This window comes from Saccostrea echinata, unplaced genomic scaffold (genome assembly GCF_033153115.1).
Source record: "Saccostrea echinata isolate AGI-Se365-2 ecotype Australia unplaced genomic scaffold, CSIRO_AGI_Sech_v1 ptg000004l, whole genome shotgun sequence".
Classification (NCBI taxonomy): domain Eukaryota; kingdom Metazoa; phylum Mollusca; class Bivalvia; order Ostreida; family Ostreidae; genus Saccostrea; species Saccostrea echinata.
In genome coordinates, this window is record NW_026889753.1 from 1,380,001 (window position 1) to 1,392,098 (window position 12,098).

The window sequence follows — 12,098 nt, forward strand, 5'->3', positions numbered from 1 at the left end:
CACTCAGTATGCAGATTAATTAATAGAAGTCCCTACCCATGTTATACACTTGTGACAGTAAATGAAAGTCAACTGTTTAGCTTGTTTAGAATATAAATATCATTTTGAAAACTACTGTAAACATTAAAATGCTTAAGTAAATTCGAACAATTTAGAGATTTTTTCCAAAAAAAGTTCTTGCATAGCCGAAAAATGGGCATGGGCACATGGCTCGTATTATTCCCCCAGATTCTTTGTATTCAAAAAGCATCAAAAGAGACGTTGGTGGAAATATATTTCCAACAACATTTTTGACAGAATATAATGTATACAAAACTTTTTAAAAGATTTAGAAATAGTATTTCAAGGAGAAATGATAAAAACGGTACCATAAGGAAATGGAAATTAGGCTCAAGAAATTAAAGTTTATTATGTTATTATATTGAAATATGAGTTGACTGTTGAACCAGAAGAAAAAAAGAATAATTTCATATTCACATACTCCTCATACTCCTATCTTATTTTGCTCAAATAAAATGACAACATTTACTTTAGACACATTTGTTATATTTTGGTTTTTTAACAAATATGAAGCTGTTTCAAAATTGCATTCTTAATTGAAAACATCAGAGACATATTCACCAATACTGAAGTGACACAACGGTATAAAGACTTCTTATATATTAGTAACTCAACGGTGTGATAATCTGCTTCTTGCCATTGATATTCTCCGGAATTATAATTTAGGTATTTCTGCTGAAGGATTAAAATTTCACAAACGTGCTCTGGAAATAAAAGTCATAATTCTTCTGATTTGGAAATTACTGTATATACCTATGAATGATGAAACCCTGCGAGAGAACCTTCAACAGCCAACACTGCTTGACGAGGGGTGATTTTTAAAAAAAATGTTGAAATTATGCGTGTGCGGTTCACTATTATATGCATTTGTATAAAACGTTCCGCATAATATAATAATAAATATTTCCTGAAGTTGTTAACATTATACATGTATTGACTAGGTTCAACATGCGTTTTGTCGGACCCAAGAACCAAATTGTTTGCCTGAAACAGATTGGCTCGAGGGGTCAACAGAACGCATTTTTCCTGACAACCAAGTCAAGAAATGTTTTGTTATAACCCTTTATTTGTTTATTTGTTATACATGTATCTTATGCTGGCTTCCATACCAACGAATGCAAATAAGATTTAGTCGATCCCGCCCACAATGTGACGTAAGGGGTCCAATATCGCGTCCACAGGTTCAACATCTCACTCTGCGGTCAAACATCGATTATTTTATGACCGTTCAGTAAAACATTAGACATGTTAGACTTCTATAATTGTGGATTTATTTAGGAACTCATTTTTAAAGGTATAACATTGAATATTTTCACCTCTCGAGAATCATCGTCAACCTCGATCACGATTCGATTAACAATGGTTTTCGAGGAGTGAAAAGTTTTCACTGTCACCCTCAGCTACATGCAATATTCAAATAATATTACGTCCAATGATATAACAATGTATTAAGATAAATTTACAATCTTGTTTCTCGTTTTTTTATTTTGCGAAACTATTAAACATAAGAAAAATATTGTTTTTAATTATTTATAATAATATTTTTATTGGCATTTAACAAAAGTGTCAACAATAGAAAGATAACATAATGTCTGTTTAAATTTGATCTCATGTTATACTTTAAAGCAGCTGTACACTAAAGTAAATAGTAGTTTGCCTCATTCAATATGGTTAAGCATACGAAACACGATGTTACAATCGCATTTGTTTATATACAGCGTTTCCAGAAAATGATAGAGTAAGGGTACATGTAGCAAAAGTGTGAAGGGGCGGTCAATATATGTTACCTAAGCAAAAAATAATCCTTATTGTTGTATTGTACGGAATACCGTATATTATGAAAATGGTTATAAACATATAAAATGTTTATAAATATTGTTATAATTTGAAGAAAATCATTCTAATGAAGTATTTTAGCTACAGCTCCTTCGTAAAAAGCTTACCAGAACTTCCTGAACACAGGTTTTCTCATCCTCATCCTCAAATATTGAAACGGAAAGACAATGATTAACGCCAATATAAAAGCCACCAATAACCCAGTAATTGTTCCAAAAGCTTCAGCTGATATGCATTGAGTGTCTTCATTATATTACTTGTGGCTAAACAAATTCAATCTTTATTATTCTACAAAAGCATCTAACATATTTTTTCTCTATCTAATTAACTCATTCTTTAGAAATGCTGAAAAATTAAAATGATAACACTGCAATAAGTTTCTTCGAAAATTTATAAAATGCTAGAATTGCAAGTGCATAAATTCATTTTCATGAATGAACCATTCCAACAATCCTCTCAGTATATTAAGTTAGAAAAACCGATTTCAAATATGATGAATATTGTATTTGAAAATTTAATGTAATTCCTTAACACTTCTATAATTCATAGGAAAAAATCCTTGAAATATCCCAGAATAGAATAGGAAGCAACTCAACCCTTTTCACACACACACACACACACACACACACCTACACACACACACATCAACCACGAAAATTGAATTTCAACACTCTAATTTCTTTGTTTTGTATAGATATTATTTTTCCCACAAGATTATCACAATGTAATTATTCAAATATGATAATAAAATATATTATTTTTGTTACTTGCTATCACTTCCTAGATACTTGTTGAAGAGTGGGAAAATTTTTGGATTCTTCGTAACCTCCTTGGCACCTATGCCCAAGACCATAAACTGAGAACAGACTTAACGAGGTTCGCTCCTGAGCTTTTGAGCAGATTTTTATCTTAACCTATAGTTAAAAAAATCTGCATTATGTTTTAATTCTTATAATAAAGGATTCTACAAAGCCAGTTAAACTATATTCAGTTCAAACTTACATGCAGTCTGCACACAGAGTTATTTTGTGCAGTGAACTGTTTTATACTTTTCCTAAATTATATAATAAATAAACTGTCATGAATTCTATCATCATATTTGATAAATATAGCAAATATATTGTGAAAATCAAGAAAAATAATAGAACTTACGAAATGATGACTTTAAACGAGACAGTTGATATTCTTGTTTCATCAACTTATTTGTCAATAATTTACCTCGTTTTAGAAATTGTACAAACGTAGAGCATGCTCTTGCGTATCGAATCAACTGAGAGATATATACCCCGTATGCAGGTGATGAAGGTATATTGCTGCATAAGTAAGGGAAGTTGACGATTGAAAAGTTAAAGTCATCACGTTTATCATAAAGCTTGGTTGTTAGATTACCATTAACGTCTTTTTCAAGTAAAATATCCAAATATGAAACAGATGAGTCAGACTCTGTGGTATCTTTTATCTCAAGTTCACCAGGATATATCGTATCGACATAAGAATGGAAATAGCCATTGTTAATTGACAATACGTCGTCGATATATCTAAATGTCGAGTTGAAGGCCACAGCAAGTGTTTTCTTCTTTTCACGTATAAGATTTTGGACAAATTCTGCTTCATATGAATACAAAAAAAGGTCTGCTCATAACGGGGCGCAATTGGTATCCATGGGAATTCCAACAGATTGTTGGAAGACCTGGTCTCCAAAAACCACATAGATATTGTCAATCAGAAACTCAAGCATCTTTTTAATGTCAACTTCAGAGTACTTGTGTGTACAATCAGAATGTTTTTTAACAAAATAATTTTGCAAATGACCAATGACAAGGTAAGTATATTTACGAGTTCCATTTTTATTGAAAAAGCAGCTGTCAATGATGAAATCACCTACTTTCAGTGGGTTTTTTTAAATTGAAATTGTTGTATATTTCAGAGTTTCCATCAACAATAGCTAATGCAGATTGACGTTTACAATAATTTTGAGAAATTCATATTATGAAATAATTTTATTGAAAAATAACAAAGTAAGATATCTTAAAATATGATTATTATTGATATAAAATGCCCTGCCAGTTAAATATAATTGACGTATATAATCATTTTGAGAAATTCAAATCTTAAAATAAATTGTGATAAGTAGAAAAAAATAAGATATCTAAAAATAATAATTATTGTTATTTATTCTGAAGAAAATAGTTTCCTTACAGTAAACACACATCTCATAATCTGATAGCAATATTGAGAAGTTTTGTCTAAGAATAAAAAAGTAGCAATAGCAAGTTTTTTTTTTCTGTCGAGCTTCTTTGTTGCGATGAAAATTCATGAATGTATAGGTGTTTGAAAATGTTATGTTTTCATCACCTCTTCCCCACAAAACCATGTCCATTTAATTGGTGTATTGCCAAATAAAGGCAAAGAACAGCTGAATTTCATCAAACTGCCTTCATAAATATACCTTATGTAATTATTACTGTAAGAATTAAGTTGCATGCCGTTGGAGTAGATGGATAAAAAAGGGAACTGATGATGGGATAGCTGCAACATAAGAAACATCTATTTATCAACGAATGAGTAAATGAAGTAATTTATGTATTTGTTTTTGAATTTTTAATGCTTAAGTTTGGAATAGCCTATCTGTTTGTTTGTATGTATGTTGTTTAACGTCCCTCTCGAGAATTTTTCACTCATATGGAGACGCCACCACCTGCCGGTGGAGAGCTGCAAATTTTGTCCTATACTCGGCACTTACGGCCATTGAGCAGTGAGGGATCTTTTTCGTGCCAGCACCTACTGCGACACGGGACCTCGGTTTATACGGTCTCATCCGAAGGACCGATCTCCACGTCCCACAGTGGGATTCGAACCCGCAACGTAAGGATCAACTCCTTACTCCGCGACTCTAGAGCAGACGCTCTAACCACTGCGCCACGCGGGCGACGAATAGCCTATCTGAGCGAAGATTCAAGCAAAAACTGTGGTCTAAAAAATTCACATTTTCGACTTCTTTTCCAGAACCACTGAGCCAATTACAACCAAAATTTGCAAAAAAGGTGAATGGGATTAAAATTTATTCAAATAAAGGCTCACGCCTTTTTTTAAAAGGAGGATCATTAAGAATTAGTGAAAATTAACTTAACTAGTGAAAATCATCTTTTAAAAATCTTCTTTTCAAGAATCACTGGGTCAGAAAATTTAAAACTTATGTGAAAGTTGCATCACATATCGCTTGGGCTATTAAAGTTTAACACGGGAATACACAGTAAAATATTTAAAAATCCCCTTCTCGGGAACAGTAAGCCATGAACAGACATATTTAAATGGAGCCATCCTCAGGTAGTTTTGAAGTTTGACAAAATTATAACCCCGAGGCCAGGATGGGGTCACAATAAACGATCAAAGTTTTACATATAAATATATAGGGACAATCTTTAAAAATCTTCTTAGGAACCACTAAGCCACGTTTATTCATATATATATGGAAGCATCCCCAGGTAGTGTTGATAGATTCAAGTTTGTTCAAATCATGATCCCCGAGGTAGGGTGGGGCCACAAGCAAAGTTCTACATAAGAATATACATGTGTAGGAAAACATTTTTTCTAACAACAAAGCTACGATTTTTCATATTTACATAGATTCACACCAATGTAATATAGATTCAAATTTGTTCAAATTATGACTTCCAGGGCAAGGGTGGTCCCCATTAGTAATCAATGTTTTACATGGGAATGGATTTGGAAAAATCTTTAAAACATTTATTTTTCTGGAGAAGAACAAAGCCATTTTTGGTCATATTAATATGGAATCATCCCCAGGTAGTGTAGATTCGAGCTTGCTAATATCAATGCCCTAGGGAGAAGGGTCGGGTTATAATATAAGTACGAAGTTTTCAATAGAAAATATGGGAAGTGTTTTTTCTCTCTGCTCCAAATAAAGCCGTGTTAAGGCATATTGATATTCAAGAGCCTTCAAGTAGTTTAGATATAAGTTTATTCAGATCAGGACCCTCAAGAATAGATTGACTACACAAAGGGATCATTGTTTTACAAGGGGGTACACTGTACGAAATCTTTGAAAAGAATTGCAAGATCACAATAAAACTTATAAGTAAAACATACCTAAGATGTGCAGAGTATATTTTTTAATTATTAGCTCTGGGGTTATAAAAAATGCATGTGTACTGGAAAAAGTCTTCTCCAAAAGAGCAGGACCATGTTAATAGTATTGATACTGAAGCATCCATATGCTGTGTTGATTTAACTCTGTAAAAATCCTGACTACTTTAGGTCTAGATTTTGTCCACAATGTGAAGTAAAAATATTATTGAAATAAAGAAAAAGGATTTTTTTTAAAAAAATCTGCTGGGCCAGTTACTCAGGTGAGCGGTAATCAATGTCAAGCTAGGATTCAAAAGATTCCCTGATCAACACGAGAAGCTATCAATATTAACTTTAAGTCCGTTTTAAAATTTACTTTGTACATAAGTTTTTCATGCACAAAATAAGAATTATAATCTACTCTTTGAATCTTTTTCTATATGTCTTTGTGCAATGTTTGTATTTATTATTCTTTGAATTTTTAGATTCTGCTGAAGTGAAAGATCTTGATCTTTCTCCATTTTTTGGATGGCATCTCACTGGAAGCCCTTAGTTTTGTTGAAGTTTAATACAAATCGATGTCAATCGTATTTTCACCATCAACTTTAAAACTCTTAATTATCGACATCTACAATATGCTTGGGAGTATTAAAGCTTCCATACGCATTGTTGAAAGTTAAAGGGGCATAGACAAAGATTAGTTAATATTTTTTCAAATTTTCATCCTTTGGTGAAGGGAATTTAAAGGACTTATCGCATGTTTCTAAATTATTTGAAATTAAAAGTGTAAAACGTTCCTTATGACCACAGCTTATAAATTTTGTGTTTTTACAGTGGATAAATCGCGGTAATTAACCAATTATTGACTCAAATGAAACCCCCCAAATTAAAAATCTAGATTAATTAGATAGCGATCACGTGACCCTGTGACGTCAAAGGCGACAATGGCTGATCAGTTCCTCACGTTAATCTTACTAAAAAATACGTGATACAACGTGAATTTTCTACGTTATGAATGACCAAATCACTGATTTTATCGATATGAATTTGAATATCCAACCTTATATTTTAGAATTGTTAGCAAGAAAAAAATTCTGAAAAATCTGTTAACATTGTAAAAATAGCAGCGACGATAGCGAGGGAGACGCGGCGAAGACGAAGAAACTCGCCATCACAATACAATTTGATTTGTCATCTTATCACATGTATGAACTTTTTTGATTCACAAATTTAACATTATATAACTTTGTTATTCTTCATTTTTAATATTATAATTTATGCAAGTATGCCTCCATATGTATTGTAAAGGATGGCGGTCTTGAAAAATATTTTCCGATCACGGCGAAACATTGCCGTGATCAGACCTACAGATGCTAAATATCTGGAATAAAAAAGAAAATATCTCAAAAGTCTTATTGCTTAGAAACTAGATTAGTTAATGTTTCTATAGTAATTGAAAAGCACGTTAGGAATTATTTTTTCCAGCATTTTTCTTAATTAAGATGCATTTGTCCGTGATAACCTCATAAATAGTATGCAACTTCTCATCTCTCTATCACTGAATTGTCGCCTATGACGTCAGAGCAGTATTTCGCCGAAATCCGACTGAAATATGCATATTGCCGTATTTGAATTTCAACTCTCAATATCTCTTAAAATACGCTTTCAACAACGTTTATTTTATTCAGTATTTTAATAAACAAGGTTGTAGATAATATTTTTCATAAAATTAAGATTTTTGAAAAATCATGCGATAAGTCCTTTAAGTTTGTTCACAGGAAGTGCAGCGCCCTCTTCCAAGGGGAGATAATGAAGAATTCGTGAAAATTTGGTGGCATCTTTTAAAAAAAAATCTTCTCAAGAACCACTGATCAAGAAAAGATGAAACTTATGTGAAAGCTAAATTACATAATCTAAATTCATGTTTGTTCATATAATGACTTCCAGGGGGTAGCGCGGGGCCACATGAGTGGTTTTACATAGTTTTACATAGGAATATATAGGAAATGTCTTTAAAAATCTTCTTCTCTAGAGCAGTAAAGCCAAGATTAGTCATATTAATATGGAAGTGTCTTCAGATAGTGTAGATTCAAGTTTGTTCAAATTATGACCCCCGGGGGTAGGACGGGTCCAAAACAGTGGGTCAAAATTTTATTAGGAATATATAAAAGATGTGTAGGCGTTGAAAAGTATATATTTAGACATAATTCCCATTTATTACTATTACCATGTAAGTGTGGGATCTGTCCTAATATATTACTTTGTATTTTGGTAAGAGTTATCTCCATCTGTTTTTAATGAATAAAAGAATTAATTTTAAAAAAAACTTATCCGGTAAAAAAGAAGTATTCATTTATATTCTTATGATTTGAATTTTTGTTTGTTTTTTTTTAAATCGCTTGTCCCCATAGACTTTAATGAAATCTTTCTTAATTTTAAAATTACTACATAGTTAATACCATTTTTGAAATTCTCTCTTGGTAAATCCTTTTTACTGTAAAATGCTTTAATATTAATATCAGAGTATGATGACTGTGATGGACATTTAAGGGTAGAAAATTTGGTCCTATTATGGATGGAGAACCTTAAAGGTAAGAGCAAAATAAAAGTATACAAAGTTATTAACACCAGTGGCAAGTATCATAAGGAACTGATGTTAAGTTCTGGGTGTAGTAAATCTGAAGAAGATTGAGACACCTAGAACTTTTTTATCAATGGGAACCTAGGGAAGCAACTTGATGCAAGTCGTACTTTACCCTGTATCCATCTCTAGACAAGAGAAAATTTAAGTTTAAAATCTTTGTAATATACCCTCAGACAGAGGTTTCTTAATAATCATTCCAATCATCTACTCACAGAGTAAAAGGAAAACCTATGTATCCCTTGAAAGAACCTGATCATACACCTTACATAGGAAATATCTATAAAATCTTCTCAAGAACAACTAAGCCACTAGTCATATTTATACAGAAGCAACCTTAGGTATTGTAAAAGTTTGTTCAAATCATGACCCCCGGGGCTTGGGGACACAACAGAAAGTTTTGCATAAGGATATATAGAAATCATTTTGAAAAAAAAAAAACTTCTGCTTAAGAACAGCAAAGCCATGATTAGTCATATTATTATAGAAGCATCCTTAGGTAGTGCAGATTCAAATTTAGGACCGGTAGGGTGGGGACACAATGAGAGATAAGAGTTTTACAAAGGAAAAAAAATAGAAAAAAAAATGGGGGGGGGTTAAAATTCTGTTTAAGAACAGCAAAGCCATGATTAGTACAATTGATATGGAAGCATCCTGATGTAGTGTAAATTAAAGTCCCGCACCCTGATTTCTGCTTCTTCGTAGTCAATGTGCTCAGGTATTCAAAGTGGCCCATGGGCTCTTGTTTCTTTCTTGGACAAAAATATCAAGTTTTTTTAAATTTATATCTGCACATATTCCCTAGTATTATATAATTGTTATTGATTTAAAAAAAAAGAAACATGCATTTGAAATTTCATACATCAGTTTATTTAGTCAACATAGGAAAGATCATTACTTTTTAAGTTCAAGCATAACTAAAGTCTTGCAATATAAGCAGTAGACATATTAATGATTGTTAACCTGTTGAAATTCCTAAGGAATTATTATACATATTTATGTTAAAGCCTTTCTTCAGCAAAATTTCGTACAAAAATAAGTTAATTTTTATATTTTTTGCTTAAAATCAGCTTGGATTAGTGTGAAATCACTTATTTTAATGTGGTAAAATGTTCTCTTGATTTCGAGGTTGACAAAAATATGATACTGTAATTTTAAAATTTTACATTTTCAGGAAGACATTGAATAAATGGGTCTGTTCATATCAAGGAAATTAAACCCCACGAAAACAAGATTTCACATTATATAAAACTGATAACATTTGATTCTAGTATTCGTGCAGTTTGATTCGAAGGGAAAGAAAGTATATACACACATTCTTTTGAAGAATTATAAAATACGGAAATTATAAAATAACGTTAACAAGGTAATGATAAACAGCAAAATACACACACAGGATAATACTTTTGTCTTTCAGGATGCTTAACGACGTTGTTTTTTGAACCATAAAATCTGTTCGAGTCATTTTTTCCGGTATGAGATGCCTCGTCATTTATTTATATGCGGTCTGAAATGGACGATTATCAAAGTAATTAGTGTTTCCACTCATTGTAATGAATAGAAAATGTTCTTTAAATTTAACGTTCAAGTAAAGTGTAAAGAATATTTTATTCAAAAATAATTTATACTTGTAAAATATATAAATTTGTACATGTTCCTATAAGATTCACCCACCTTTGTTAACTTTAAGTACTTCGTAAGATTCATCATTGACATACAAAGGGTTTTGTTGACTTTTGTTTTCACTGTTACAAATCAACAAGAATGCAGAAAATAATCCAAAATTAGTAAAAGATTTTTTACAAATGATAGTTTAATTCTATTTTTAAAAGAACAATCTAGATTTAAAGAGTGTATACCTTTCTTTTTGATCTTCAATTTTCCCTGAAATTTGAAATGTTATCTTATGAAAGATATTCGCCACACGAACAACAATATATTCATGATGAATGAAAGATAAGCCGAAATTTTGGTTAATTTATATATTCTCTGCATTTTAGTGGGTAACATTTTGAGAAATGGCAAAATACACCTTTTGCTATCATTAAATTGCGAAATTTTGCGTTAATACCTGTCATTATTTAATTATTACATAATTACCAGGTCATTCATTGCTGAAATGTACCTCAATGTATACTGTTGAAACATTTGATTAAATTTATGTTGTTATATATGTTGCCCCGAAAGAAGTCTGGCGACATTTTGTTATTCAATATATAGACCTAAAATTATGTTCGCAAATGCTCTCGCAGATGGCTGGGAGAATTTTAAAGAAACTTCACAGAAATGATAATCACCAATTCTAGATGTACCATTTACATATGATTTTTTTTTTTAAATGAAAACCGTTTCCATGGAAACAGACAAACTAGATTTTTTTCTTAATTTCATTTTCTCAGACTGCTCAGCCAAGGTTGTTAAAACTTTGAAGGATTGTACATTGCATTCTGGAATGCCACATGTATTCCATATGTACCAATATCTAGTTTGTTCGCCAGCTATGCATATACATTTATGCCCTGGCATACCCAACAAACTATACAGTAATTTCTCAAATAACAGTAACTTGATACGAAGAACCAGATCACGCCGAATCATCAAATCAAACTAGACGCGAAGAGTCGAGTTTGATATAAGGATCCGCGCCCATGAACGAGATGCGATCTGACTTTTCAGAACAAATTCCTGTTATAGTGATAAATTTATTGTATACCCCTCTATTTTAACTGTAGTGAAATGTAGTAAATATACATTTATCTTTAAAAAAAAAAAAACGCATGTTCAGTGAGGTTTTTGATACGCAAAAAACGTCTATATGACATGTATTACGTCATCAGTTTCAGAGTGAGATGATATGATATGATATGATATGGATTCAGAAAACTATAGTGCGGTGGCCGGAAAGTGATTAGGTTATGAAGTGAAATCAACAGTAAAATTGGGTGATGCCTAGTTTGGTATGTAATGAAAATGTATGTATATTGAAAACAGAATATGGTTACAAACATTATTATTATAATTCTTAAAGAAGTGTTGGTATTCTTCAATCTACTTTTTCCATTTCTATTGAAAGCTTACCAGAATTTCCACCAGAACAAGAGTTTCCCTTTCTTCTTCTCATACACTGTATCAGGAGGACAATACTTAACACAACGATGAAAGCCACCAGTAACCCAGTAGTTGTTCCAAATGCTGCATCTGTTATACATTGAGTTTCTTCACCAGCTTTAGCTGCATCTCTCATGCCTTGAGAGTCTACATTAGTTGTCGCTGAATGAATTTAATGCAAAAATATCATTAATATGTTATAGTATTATGAATACTTATGAATTTAGAATATACTTGACTTTGAGAAACAAAACTAAGAATTTTTTTTCCTGATATTCAGCGTGTTCATCTATTCGTCCCACGTCTGTCACTTATGGTCATTTGAGTTCTTTCAATCATTAATATTCATTAAATCTTTCCTTAC

At 31.7% G+C, this 12,098-nt stretch overlaps 1 long non-coding RNA gene across 1 annotated transcript; it reads right to left on the reverse strand.

The window, feature by feature from the left end:
* Nucleotides 1-9,908: 9,908 nt before the first annotated feature.
* On the reverse strand, nt 9,909-11,863 carry LOC133179366 (uncharacterized). Its single transcript, XR_009720105.1, has 4 exons — nt 11,705-11,863; nt 10,486-10,510; nt 10,301-10,371; nt 9,909-10,133 (listed from the first exon to the last, which is right to left on the reverse strand). It is a non-coding gene; the product is annotated as an uncharacterized LOC133179366 (long non-coding RNA).
* Nucleotides 11,864-12,098: the final 235 nt, after the last annotated feature.